This window comes from Tamandua tetradactyla, chromosome 11 (assembly GCF_023851605.1).
Source record: "Tamandua tetradactyla isolate mTamTet1 chromosome 11, mTamTet1.pri, whole genome shotgun sequence".
NCBI lineage: Eukaryota > Metazoa > Chordata > Mammalia > Pilosa > Myrmecophagidae > Tamandua > Tamandua tetradactyla.
Window position 1 is genome coordinate 60,690,617 of NC_135337.1, and position 14,630 is coordinate 60,705,246.

General features: G+C 38.7%; 1 protein-coding gene across 3 annotated transcripts in view; it reads right to left on the minus strand.

Annotated features, from left to right (window-relative positions):
• DNAJC6 (DnaJ heat shock protein family (Hsp40) member C6) overlaps positions 1–14,630 on the minus strand; it is a 188,147-nt gene that overhangs the window by 142,575 nt on the left and 30,942 nt on the right. The window contains exon 1 of one of the 3 annotated variants that reach the window (XM_077120695.1): positions 6,157–6,260. The exons of the other annotated variants lie outside the window; for them this stretch is intronic. The gene's annotated coding sequence lies outside the window, so the exon portion shown is untranslated. Of the gene's footprint in view, positions 1–6,156; positions 6,261–14,630 lie in introns of those variants that run through there. 3 annotated transcript variants of the gene reach the window in all.

Here is a 14,630-nt window from a genome sequence, read left to right on the forward strand (position 1 = left end):
CAAGAATAATTCATGGAAGCACCGTCCCCTTCATCTATCATTTCACAAGCAGAGAAACTTCAGCATCTCAGACAGAGAGACTCCTGATTATTACAGGTAGCCCCATGCTCAGTGGCTCTCAATCCTGGAGAGAAGAGACTATTAAAAACACTGCATAGTAAACAGCTCCCCAAAGTCAAGTGCAAAGAAACACAAGATGAAGGTTACCCTAAATCCTGGCTATCACCAGGTTTGGCCCGAAGCTCATTACATATACTGTTATGCTCAAGAGCCTTAAATTGTGGATGCCTAGTCTCAGTAACACCATTACACCTAACAAAGTGCTGGGCCCTAGAGCATGTGGCAAACCCCCTGTGATGGTGGGGCAGAAGGCAGCAACCATGCCAGAAGCAGGGAGCTATGGGCAGAGCTCACAGGACACCAAACCACTGCTGCCCACCCAAACACATCTAACTGGAGAGAAGGAACTAACATTTTCTGAACACTATAAGTGCCTGGGATTTATCCACTTAAACATGAGTGGTCTCTATGAGGATTATCATGTCCACTTCACACCCAAGGAGACCAGAACTCAGAAATGAAGCTGAGTCTGGGCTACGCAGTGACTGTCAGTGAGCCTCAATATTCCTCTCCTTTTTGTATACTAATGGGACCCCTAATCTTTAGTTGGGCACATGGCCACACAGTATGAAGTCTTCTCTTGTGTCCAGGACCTGCCACGTGCAAGTTTCCTATAATCATCTAGGTGTGGACATAGGACTATATTCTGAACATTGTAATTATACACAGAAATGATATATGCAACTTCTGGTATACATTCTTAAAAGGGAAGGAGGGGTCCCATGTCTTTCATTCACTACTTCTTCCTTTCTGTTGGTTGAAGTATGTAGCTCCCATATCCTAAATAGCCTAAGTCCCCAAGACAACCATATCAGCCCTGGACTTATGACTAACTCTAGACTTCTCAGAGGTAAGAAAGAAACAAACTAATTTGTTTTAAGCCATTGTTTTTTTTTGTTTGTTTGTTTGTTTTGCTTTTTTCTGTTACACACATCCAAACCTAATCCAGCTGGGATACTAACTGCATCCTAATTACTGGATTTCTGTTATTGATTTATCACACCATTTACTAGGAAATACATAAATTCTGTGCCCCTGGACCAATGTGATAACTTCCCTAAACCTCAGTTTTCTCATCTGTAGATAGTAGCGTCCAACTAAGAGGACAGCTACGAGAACTGTATGATATAAAGAGCTTAGCAGAGTGCCTGGCACACAGTAAGGGTTCACTGAATGTCACATATTTTTTATTATTTCTTGTCAGTGTCCTTCAGCTGATAACAGCTGAGTCTGTTATGCCTAACACCAAAGCCAGTGCTCTCTCCACCCCACCCTGGGACCCAGAGATGTCAGGAGCAGACCCAACCCAAACAGAGCACTGCCTGTTATCAGTGGACTCCCTAGTAGAGTTACATTTTCTTTTGAGGGGACTAGTCTTTCTTTTTAATCTGCCCACACAATTTCAATGCAGTCTGGAACGTTTTAAGCCACTGAAGTTGATAAAGATCTTAGGGAACCTATCAGTGTGTATGACACAGTGGTTCTGGGTCAATTTGTCTCACTATGCTGAAATGACAGTGTCTCATTCATTCTCCATTTGTGCTTAAGAGAAAATAAGGAATTTGAGTACTAAGTGAGAGTATTTTTATTGTTTTATCTTTTAACTTTATATTATGGAAATTTTCAAACATACAGAAGTAGGTAAAATGATATAATGGACTCCTTTGTACCAATCACTCAGAATCAATAATAAGTCACGGCCAATCTTGTTTCACAGGTATAGACTCCTAATTACTTTAAAGCAAATTCCAGACTTTATATCATTTCATCAGTGAAAATCTCAACATGTAGCAATTTTAGAAAATAAATATCAGATTTGATCTGCACTAGAAGCCCAGCAAGGTGACATCCCATCTATTTGCACGAGAGACTATAGCCAGCGCCAGCTCCCCTTCAGAAGACTGTCAGGGGAACTGGCAGAACCTTCCCACTTCCTTATTTCCCAATGGAAACGATACACCATGATACAGCATCTATTCAGCTTCCTGTACCCCACCCCATGCCAAATACTATCACCTCTTCAGGCACTAATTATAATCCTAGACCTTGACACCCTAGAGATCTGGAAAACAGCATGGAATAAAGTTTTGCCAGAATAAGAGAAATTTACGGAATATTAAAGTTGCAAAGATCTGTAAATGGTAGACTATCCCTTTCAATTTAAAGATAAAATTGAAAGAGATTTAGCAAATTTATTAACAGAGCTCACTAAAATGCAGATCCAATTATGTGACTCAGCTGCTTCAAACTACACAAGGCTTCCTATCAATCTCAGTTGAAGGTATTTAACATAATAGACGCTTCACCTTCAACGGCCAGCTATTTCCTTCTCCACCCTAGCCCTCACCACTTCTCCTTGTCCAACCCTCACTCTACTTTCAGACACACAGCTTCTTTCAGATCCCCAGTGTGGCCAGTTCCTGCCTGCCCTTCAGGTCCCTGCCTAGACAGCACTTTCCTAGGAAGCCTTCAAAGTTCTCAAAGTCAGGTTATATAAAATCCCATGTGGTCCTTGTGCATCTTCTAATACAGCTACAACATACCACATTAAAATTGCCTGTCTGACCTACTTTGAAAGCTAGGAAAAGCTAGTTACCAAATTCATTTGGAAAGGAAAAAGACCTCGAATAGCTAAAAAAAAATCCTAAAAAAGAAGTGAGTGGGAGAATTAACACTTACTGATTTTAAAGCTTATAATAAAACCACAGTGGTCAAAACAGCATGGTACTGGCACAAAGACAGAAGTACTGCCCAGTGGAATTGAACAGAGAATGTGGAAACAGATCACCAAATCTATGGTCAACTTAGCTCTTCAGCATGGGAGGACTGAATATCAATAGCTGAAAAAAATGAAGGAGGACCCTTACCTTACATCCTATACAAAAATTAACTCAAAGTGGATCAAAGACCTAAATATAAGAACCAGTACCATAAAACTTCTAGAAGAAAATATTGGGAAACATCTTCAAGATCTAGTAATAGGAGGTAGCTTCCTAAACTTTATAGCCAAAGCACAAGCAACAAAAGAAAAAAAAATAGATATATGGGAACTCCTAAAAATCAAAAGCTTTTGTGTCTCAAAAGACTTTGTTAAAAAGGTGAAGAGGCAGCCAAATCAATAGGAGAAAATATTTGGAAATCACATATCGGATAAAGATTTGTTATCCTATATACATAAAGAAATCATACAACTTGACAACAAAAGAACAAACAACCCCATTATAAAATGGGCTAAAGATACGAATAGGCATTTTTCCTGAAGAGCAAATACAGATGGCTCAAAAGCACATGAAGAGATGCTCATTTTCATTAGCTATAAGGGAAACGCACATCAAGACTACAACAAGATATCACCTCACCTATAAGAATGGCTGCTATTAAACAAACAGAATACTACAAATGTTGGTGAGGATGTGGAGAAACTGGGACACTTATGCACTGCTGGTGGGAATGTATAATGGTACAGCTGCTATGGAAGACAGTCTGGCATTCCTTAGAAAACTAAATATCGAGGTGCCCCATGATCTGGCAATACACTACTCAGTATATACCCAGAAGAGCTGAAAGCAATGATACAAACAGACATTTGCACACCAATGTTCATAGCAGCATTATTCACAATCACCAAAAGATGGAAACAATCCAAGTGCCCATGAACAGGCAAGTGGATAAACAAAATGTGGTATACACGTTCAATGGAATATCATGCAGCAGTAAGACAAAATGATGTCCTGAAGCACATGACAAGATAGATGAGCCTTGAGGATATAATGTTGAGTGAAATAAGCCAGACACAAAAGGATAGATACTGTTTGTTTCTACTTTTAGGACCATGGTAAAGGTAAATTCAGAGGTATAGAATATAGAATATAGGGGACCTAGAGGAATATTGAAGCTAGAGATGGGTGAATTTTTAGCTAATGGAGGTTGACCTTAAATGTAAGGGAATGGATAGAAGTGAAGACAGTTCATAGTGAGTCTATAAGTAATAGTGTCATATTGATGGTGAACATGACTGAAAGGGGTTATACAGAGACATGTATCCCACCGAGGAACACTACAAATGTAAGTTCTTGCATGAACTACTTCAAAGGTATGAATCTTATACAAAGAGTTTATAATATCAGGGTATAAGGGGAAAACTACTATTGCATGCTATGGGCTATGTTTAACAAGAAGACATCAATAGTACCACAGCAAAATAATGGGGGAAAATGGACAATACTTAAGGGGATGTTGGGATTTTCTATTTGTTGAGGGTATGTTTATCAGTTACTTTTCTCTTGGGAGCAATGAAAATTGTCTAAGATTGAGAGTGTTGATGGGCTGTTGACTCTGGACATTATATACGATGCCCAATGGATGGAGATGGCTGAAGGATACACTGACTGAGAAGAACAGTGAACTATAGAATATTCATATGATTGAATATTGTGCTGCTACAGAAAGGAAAGTCATAAGACATGCAACATTGAGAATGAACCTGTGGGACATTATGTGATGCAAAATAAACCAGAAACAAAAGAGTTAATATTGTGTGGTCTCATTTAGAAAATACTTAGAAGAAAATTGGGGCCTAAATTGCAAGCTCTTATAGTAGTCACATTTAGTTCCAAGCAGTAACTGTTATTTCTAGATAATGAGAGGCTGTGATATAAATGTATAACCTGATATTTCCCTGGAACTTTGGGTACCTGTGTGACACCTAAGACTCAGAGCAGGAGTTGTGCAGTTCTGAAGGTCAGTATTGCCACATACAACGACTGCTAAAGAAATTGAAAAAGAGATCAGGCTTCAATTAGAGATGAAAATGAAGCTGATTGGGTTGGAACTAAGGTAAATCAAAATACAGGGGTAAGAAGACATTGTATTTTAGAACTTTATCTACTCTATGACACCAAAAGATGAGAGGTTTATTGTGTCCAGAACCTAAATTTTATGTAGTACATAATCTAACTCAACCTGTCTGGATACATCATTGAAATAACCCAAACACAGCGAGTCCAGAATGAGAACAAGGGCTTGTAATTCCGTATGGCTTAAGGGAATGCCCAGATATATTCCAGAGTATGTTGAGCAGATAATTAAAAATATTGGCAAACTCCTCTGGGAGGAATGGGAGAAAAAAATGGAATATTAAACTTTACTAGCGGGGAAACCCCTGATAATACCTCAAACAATAAGGGACTCCCAAGTCAATAGGCCAAGCCCTTGATCTTGAAGCTCGATCTTGTGAAGCTTATTTGCATAGCAGAGAAGCTTAGCCTACCTGTGGTTATGCCTAAGAGTTACTTCCAGAGGACCTCTTTGGATCACATGTGACGTCTCCCTCTCTAAGCCTGATGCTGCAAGTGAAATCATTACCCTCCCTTCTAGGTGGGACATGACATCCAGGGGTGAAAATCTCCCTGGCAACATGGGACATGACATCCAGGGAGCCTGGCCCTGGCACCATGGGATCGATAATGCCTTCCTGACCAAAAGGGGGAAAAGGATTGTAACAAATAAGGTATCAGTGGCTGAGAGAGTCCAAAAAGAGTTGAAAGAGGGGTGCAAGGGTAGTTCAGTGGTAGAATTCTCACCTGCAGTGTGGGAGACCCAGGTTCGATTTCAGGTCCATGCACGTCCAAAAAAACAAAAATTATCAGCAAATGGTGCTGAAATAATGGGATACTCACATGGAAAAATAATGAAATGTGACCCTCCCATACAGCAAAAAAAAAAAAAGAATCAAGAGGCTACTCGTATGCAAGTCTCAGCTAGCGACTGCTACTTACGGTTTGCCAAACCCCAACCAAAACTATTTCTACCAACCCTAAAGAACACCTGGAACTTTATATGAGATTCTACAAAGGTCCATGTACTATGATTACTTTCCAGAAACCTACAACCTCTAGCAGGGTTCCTAGGCCAGATGAGTCCTGAAACCCAGAGGGACCAGCCTTTCCAGAACATCAACTAGTTCCATTCCCTTATCACATATTATCAATAGTTCTTTCCAACATGTAAAAGTTAGAATGGGCAGAGCCCAATTACCTCTAACGACTGGCAGAGGGATCAAAGGAGAAGGATGAGTTATAACGGAGAAGACAGGATTTAGCAAGAGTATGACTGCCAAATCATTATAGTGATATTTTAGTTTCCAGTGTCTTAGAGCAGCTAGAAGGAAAAGCCTAAAATTCTAGAACTGGAACTCACATCACATTCTAAAATGTGTTCTACAACTAACTGTTGTGGTGTGCTTTGAAATGTATTGCTTTTTTGTATATATGTTGTTTTCCAAAATTAAAAAATTGAAGAAAAAAATTGCCATATGCAGTGTGACTCCCCAGCATTCCGTAAGTTCCACGAGGACAGGACTATGTGTGGTGCCTGCCCCATTCTGGCACACCTAATGAATACTCCTAGATGAATGAATAACAACTGCTACTACTGGAAGAACTGGTGAGAGATCTAAGGGAAAGTACTCTGAATGCTGCTTAGAACTCAACAAAGTTCACCTGTGCATTTGTTATTGCTCACTGCCACGGAGCTACCTCGGGATCTGGTTTTCCGATCAGTCCAGGTCACAGCTCTTAGCGTTTCAGCCAATACAGTTGTCACTTCCTGCTATTTTTCTATGTAAATAAAACCATTTCCACTGGATTAAAGAAAATAAAGTTAGACTTGCACCCTTTTAAAGTCATTTTAGTTTGAAATGTTATACTTTATTTTTTGACCTGAGTAGGAGATTTAACACCACAGACCATTTTCCTAAAGACTTAAGAATCATCATTTCTAAAGAATATATCCTTTGGGCAGGTTATCATTTATGAATAACAGAAAACAACCCTTTCGTCTTTGCCTCTTTCACTATGCCCATGTGATATGAACTACAAGGAGCCATGAGCTGTTGGCGTAACATGAGATGGGGAAGTTTCCAAAAGAAAGTATAAGTAAGATTACAAATTACAAAACAAAATGATCAAGTGATCGTAAATATGTTTGAAGTTTATTAGTAGAAGGAAAATACACCAAAGGTTTTCTAGAACCTTTAAAGCTTTGGCTTCAAGATTGGAGAGAACAGTCATGTTGGTTTTCAATGCAAGAATGATTTACTGAACATTCATATGATGGGGCCAGCTCCCTTCCCCTCATTCCCATCTTTAATTTCAGTGGGAAGTAATCTGGAAGGGAAAAAAACAGCAAAGGGCTAATTCAGTAAAACTTAAGTCAACACAAACCCAATTTGCTGGAATTCTCAGTGTGGTGGTTTGGCAACAAACAGGCTTGCAGCCTGGATGTTTGAACTTGAGGCAAAATATAACTTCTTTGAGCCTTCGTTTCCTCCTCTCTAAATTGGAGCATTTCCTCACTCACTAGCAATACATATTAATTTAGATAAGGCAGGTGGAGTGTACATTTATTTTTTATCAGCAGAGAACAGCACTCCCTTTTTCTGAGAAAGTCTCCTCCTATGGCTGGAATCAGAGCTACATGCCCAGCTCTGGGTACCGCAAACCAAGCTCAGTCAACCACAGCCCTTCTTCCCCAGGATTTTAAAATTTGAAACCAGAGACAGCAAGTCTGAATCCTTCCCTAGAGCCAAGATGACACTCAGGAATTGTAAGAGCCTTGCTTTCTGACATGTGGATATAACTGATAGGAGACAATGATGTCATCAAGGAGAGAGAAGCAAATTTGAGAGAGGAAGAAAGGGAGACAGAGATTTCAAGTTCCAGGAACTCAGGAGGTGCAGGTGCTCCCCTACCTTCCCTGTGGATACAAAAGCCTCCTTTTTCAATTCAGTTCATTCAAACTGGGTCTCTGTAACTTATAACCAGTAGAAGCCTACCTAAAATACGGTATTTAGCACAATGCCTGCACAATGTAGCTTAATGCACTGAAGTCATTACTTGCTCTCATAATTGGATTATCACTGCCACTCTGACTCTCCACAGCACACAAGAAGGAAAACTTAAGATGCCAAAATAAAACCTTGCTTTAGAAATTTAAGCAAAACCAATAAGCTTCAGGGGATGCAAGGGCAGCTCAGTGGTAGAATTCTCGCTTGCCATGCGGAGACCAGGGTTCGATTCCCAGTCCAAAAACTTTCCAAAAAACAAACAAACAAACAAAAAACAAACAAGCAAAAACTCAACAAATGGTGCTGCAACAATGGGTTACTCACATGGAAAAATAACAAAATGTGACCCCACCATACAGCATACAAAAAAAAAATCAATAAGCTTCATGCTATCACTTAGCATTCCTATCCATTCAGCTAAACTTTCCACAATTGTTTTGGCTTTAATTAACAATTATGCTGCATAATATGGTCTACAAACAATCTGCATGTAGAGTAGCATTGACCAACAGAAATATAATGCAGGCCACAAATGTGAGCCACATATGTAACTTTAAATTTTCTAGTACCCACATTCAAAAAAAATAAGTGAAATTAATTCTAATATATTTTATTGACTAAACGGAGCCAAAATATTATCACTTCAATATGTAATCAACATAAAAAAATAATTAACGAGGCATTTTACATTTCTTTCATGCTAAGTCTCAAAATCCACTGTGTATTTTGTATTTCACAGCACATCTCCATTTGGATTAGGCACATTTCAAGTATTCAGTAGTCGTTTATGCTAGTAGCTACAGTATTAGACAGCTCATATGTAAAATGTCTCAGTCAATCTTCACAATACCTCTGAGAAGACTGATGCCTTTGCAATTCTAGATGAGGAAATCAAAACCCAAAAAAGTAAGCAATTTGTTCACAATCAACAGCTAGTCAGTGCCAAACCCAGACTCAAACTTGGGACTTTTACCTCTAGATTTTACACTTTTCACACTCCACTGTCTTTATACAATAAGAACTGATGTCCAACATGATATGGAATTATAGCCAGATCAATAAAATAAATCATAATGACATGGCTTCCCCTGTAAAATGAGAAGGTTGAACAGATGGTCTCTAGGTCCAAGAGCTATATTTCCTGATTGACCACTCAGGGTGCAGAGCCTGTCAACTGGACAGAGTAGCTCAAATGGGAACAATTCCAGAAAATTCACACTTTTCTATTGATTAATGAATGTAATTAATCTCTCACTGTCACAAACGTATGTGTTTGCTCCACCATACCTTCTTCTCTAACAAGCTATTACTTTGTTCATGAAACCAAAATACAAGTCTGCAAATAAACAAAACAGTCTACACTGGCCTTCAAATATAACTCGAATATTTGAGCTAGCTCAGCATAATGGTTTCTTCAGACAACAGTGAGAAATAGAGAGCATACACCCTTGTCTACAGCCAACCCACAACCCTCCCAACCATTGACAAAACTGAGCTTGCCCTTTCCTAAGCAGTTTACAGGTTAGGATTTCAAGAGAAAAACACACATTGCTGATATAGCTTAACCATTATAATTTTCTCCAGATCTTTTCACACAAAATCCCTTGCTTTTTCTTTGCAGCAGGAAATGAATTTCTTATGTTGGTGGCAGAATGCCAGCCCTGCAAATTAACAAGAAACTTGCTTTTTAATCAAAAGACTTGTATGAAAAGGGCTTACTAAGCATAGTGCCTGGAACACAGCAGGCACTCAATTTATGTTAGTTTCCTTTGCATCTTATTAGGGTAAAGCACATACATATCCAAGGAATATTTAATGTCAGAGAAGATACCCACAACATAATGTTAAAGGAGATTAACAGAACACAAATCTGATTCTAAAATGTGAATCCCACTCTATAAAAGAAAGGAAAAGTCTTCCTCTATGTATGCTGTTCTAGTTTGCTAGCTGCCGGAATGCAATATACCAGAAAAGGAATAGCTTTTAAAAAAAGGAAATTTAATAAGTTGCTTGTTTACAGTTCTAAGGCCAAGAAAATGTCCCAATCAAAACAAGTCTATAGAAATGTTCAATCTAAGGCATCCATCCAGGGAAAGATACCTTGGTTCAAGAAGACAGATGAAGTTCAGAGTTTCTCTCTCATCTGAGATCACAGTCAGCGTTTCTCTCTCATTTGGAAAGGCACATGGTGAACACGGTCAGGGTTCCTCTATCATCTGGAAGGACACATGGCAAACACGGTGTCATCCGCTAGCTTCTCTCCTGGCTTCTGGTTTCATGAAGCTCCCCAGGAGGTGTTTTCCTTCTTCATCTCCAAAGGTCTCTGGCTCGTGGACTCTCTGCTTTGTGGTCCTGCAGCATTCTCTGCTCTCTCTGAATCTCCCATTCTCCAAAATGTTTCCTCTTTTATAGAACTCCAATAAACCAATCAAGACCCACCCAAATGGGTAGAGACATGTCATCACCTAATCCAGTTTAACAGTCACTCTTGACTAAATCACATCATCCAGGGAAATGATCTGATTACAGTTTCAAACATACAGTATTGAATAAGGAATACTCTACCTTTATGAAATGGGATTTTGATCAAAACATGGCTTTTCCAGTGTGGACAATGAAAGCTATAGGCTGAGCTCCCAGTCTTGGGGTTTATTCATATGAAATTTAACCCCACAAAGGATAGGTCAAGTCTACTTAAAATTTAGGCCTAAAAGTCACCCCCAGGAGAGTCTCTTTTGTTGCTCAGATGTGGCCTCTCTCTCCAGCCAATACAACAAGCAAATTCACCACCCTCCCCCTGTCTATGTGGGACTCCCAAGGGTGTGGACCTTCCTGGCAATGTGGGACAGAAATCCTGGAATGAGCTGAGACTCAGCATCAAGAGATTAAGAAAACCTTCTGGATCAAAAAGGGGAAGACGGAAATGAGACAGTCTCAATAACTGAGAGATTCCAAACAGAGTCAAGAGGTTACCCTGGAGGTTATTCTTACACATTAAGTAGATATCACTTTGTTATTCAAGATGTAATGGAGAGGCTGGAGGGAACTGCCTGAAAATGTAGAGCTGTGTTCCAGTAGCCATGTTTCTTGATGATGATTGTATAATGATAGAGCTTTCACAATGTGACTGTGTGATTGTGAAAACCTTGTGTCCGATGCTCCTTTTATCTACCTTGTCAACAGACGAGTAGAACATATGGAATAAAAATAAATAATAGGGGGAACAAATGTTAAAATAAATTTAGTTTGAAATGCTAGTAATCGATGAAAGTGAGCGGTAAGGGGTATGGTATGTATAATCTTTTTTTTTCTCTGTTATCGTTTTCTTTTCCTGTTGCCTTTTTATTTCTTTTTCTGAATTGATGCAAATGTTCTAAGAAATGATGAATATACAATTATGTGATGATATTGAGAATTACTAATTATATATGTAGAACAGAATGATATATTAATGTTTTTGTTTGTTCTTAATTTTTTTGAATTCATAAATAATAAATTTTTTAAAAAGCATGGCTTTTCTAGGGGGCATACTTCCTTTCAAACTAGCATATATGCATAGACACACAAATGGAAGGAAACACACTAATATATTAACAGCGATTATCCCTTGACAGTGGTATGGGGAATGATTTAAACGATGCTTACATTTGTATGCTCTAGAAGACTGTTTGCAGAAAATGCTGCAGCTATTCGCCTGCAACCCTCCACTCCCAATCTGCCCCTCATCCAAGCTACTCTGCACTATTCCTTTGCATTGGCTCCCACCAAGAGGTAGAGGCTTTCTTCACTCCTTGAATCTGGGCTGGCCTTATGACTTGCTTTGAACAACAGACAGGAAATGATGCTGTACAAGCTCAGAAATCACATGCAAGAGGCCTTGGTGGTCTGTCTGCTCTTCTGCCTTCATTAAGAGAATGAACCCGAGCCAGTCAGTTACAGGACGAGACCACATGAAGGAACGGCCCAGTCACCCCAGCTGATGCCCCAGACATGTGAGGGAGCCCCACTGACAACAAAAGTTTCACCCAGATGAGGACTGCCCAGTGGAGCCCAGCTTAAATTGCTGCCTCGCAGAGCTGTGAGCTAAATAAAAGCATATTATAGTACACTACTGAATTTTGGAAAGGTTTGCTATGCTGCAGAAGCTAACTGAAACATATGTGTTTTCTAGAGTTTTTACAATGAAAAGCATAACATTCATTAAAAAAAACAAACAAACTTCTTTATAAAGAAAGAAGGAAGCAAGGAAGGAAAGGAGGGAGGGAACAAGGAGGAGGGGGAAGGAGGGAGGAAGAAAGGGAGGACTGGAAGAAGAAAAAACAAACACGAGCCTGAAGTCTGACAGATCCGAGTTCCGGTCTTAGCCCCAGCAGCCAGCAGCTGTGTTAGCCAAGTTATACCAAAGTCATTAAGCTTTTCTAATACCTCACAGAGGTGCTTTCTAAATTAAAGGTGCTGGGTGGGCCACGGTGGCGCAGCAGGCAAGAATGCTTGCCTGCCATGCCAAAGGACCTGGGTTCAATTCCCGGTGCCTGCCCATGTTAAAAAAATTAATTAATTAATTAATTAAAGGTGCTAACATTTAGAACACCTAGCAGAGCAATGTGACATTTAATAGACACTCAGCACACCTCAGATCCCTTCCTTATATTCTACTTATTTCCAACAATGCCTATACACTTTATCCCAGTCAACCACGCAATTCTAATTCTTAATTCATTTTCATATCATTTACCAGATAGAACAAAAGAGTGACACAAAATCCATTTAATTTTCTCCTTATGCACCTTTAGCTCTGGAGAAAATGTTAACTAACACGGAGGCTATAATTTCATTAATAGCTACCTTTTCCTTTAACATTTTATTATGAAAATTTCAACATGCCAGAAAGTTGAAATGGGTACCTATTTTTTTTTCCTTTTTGCTGAGCTTTTTGTAAATGAAATAAGACATCACATTACTACACTACTCAATTCTTCAGCATGCATCTCCTAATAAGGACATTCTCCTACACCACACAAAATAATAATTTCCTAATGTCATTTAATACCCAGACTATATTCAAATATACACAAATGTAGCAAAGCTCTTTCATATGGCTGACTTTTCAGTAATATTTATATACAAATAGATGTGATGCTCACAATACTTTAAAATAGATCTTACTATTACCATTTTATAGTTGAAGATATTGAGTTCAAAATGCTAACTGCTTTGGCAAAAATCACACAGGAAGGAAGTTTGTGGCAAAGTTGCTACTTAAAACTTTTTAAGACTATTTTTAATAGATAAGGCTATGTGAACAAACATATTCAAAATTTTTTAAATCAATATACTTTAAAACAATAAGCCTTTTTGAAGAAAACAAAAGGTAACATCTTCATAACTTTGGTTAAAAAAAAGATTTCTTAAACAGCAGTAACCTAAAGCAAAAACTGATAAAGTGGACTACATTAAAATTAAGAATTTCAATTTCTGGTCACCAAAAGACATCATTAAGAAAGTGGAAAGGCAAGCTAAATTGTAAGAAAAGATTTCTGTAATGCATATATATCTGAAGGATTCATATCCAGAGTATATTAACAATTCATAAATCAATAAAACTAAAATTGGACAACCTAATAGAAAATTTGACAAAAGTCATATACAGGCCTTTCACCAAAGACTATATAAAATGGCCAATAAACTTAAGAAAAGATGCTTAACCTTAGAATCATCATAGAAATTCATATTAAAATCACAATGATACACCACTACACACCAACTAGAATGCTTAAAATGAAAAAGACTGACAATATCAAATGTTGACTGAAGATGTAGAGCAACTAGACATCTCTTACTTAAACTGCTGATGAAAATAAAAATTGATAAGACCAATTGTTTGCTAATTGGTTGCCAAACTGTTTGGCAATATCTACTGTTCTAGTTTGCTAGCTGCCGGAATGTAACACACTAGAGACGGATTGGCTTTTAATAAAAGGGGATTTATTTTGTTAGTTCTTCAGAGGAAAGGCAGCTAACTTTCCACTGAAGTTCTTTCTTACATGGAAGGCACAGGGTGATCTCTGCTGGTCTTCTCTCCAGGCCCCTGGGTTCCAACAACTTTCCCCGGGGTTACTTCTTTCTGCATCTCCAAAGACCTGGGCTGAGCTGCTAGTGCTGAGATGAGGAATGCCGAGCTGCTTGGGCTGTGCTACCTTGCGCTCTCATTTAAGCACCAGCCAATTAAGTCAAATGTCACTCATTGCAGCAGACACGCCTCCTAGCTGACTGCAGATGTAATTAGCAACAGATGAGGTTCACGTACCATTGGCTTATGTCCGCAGCAACAAGACTAGGTATGCTCACCTAGCCAAGTTGACAACTGACTCTAACACATCTACTAAAGCTTAATATACATATACCCTATGACCTGGTAATTTCACTCTGAAGTATATAACCAAAAGGCACATATGAAAATCTTCACAGCAGCATTTTTTGTAAAAGACTAAAACTGGAAATAACCTAAGTGCCTTTCAAAATTTAAATGAAAAAAATTAAAGTGAGATGACACTCAGTGGAATACTATCTAGCAACGAGAAGGAAGGAACTACAACTATCACATCATATAGCATGGATGGATCTCAAAAAGATAGCATTGACAAAAGAAGCCAGAACAAAAGAT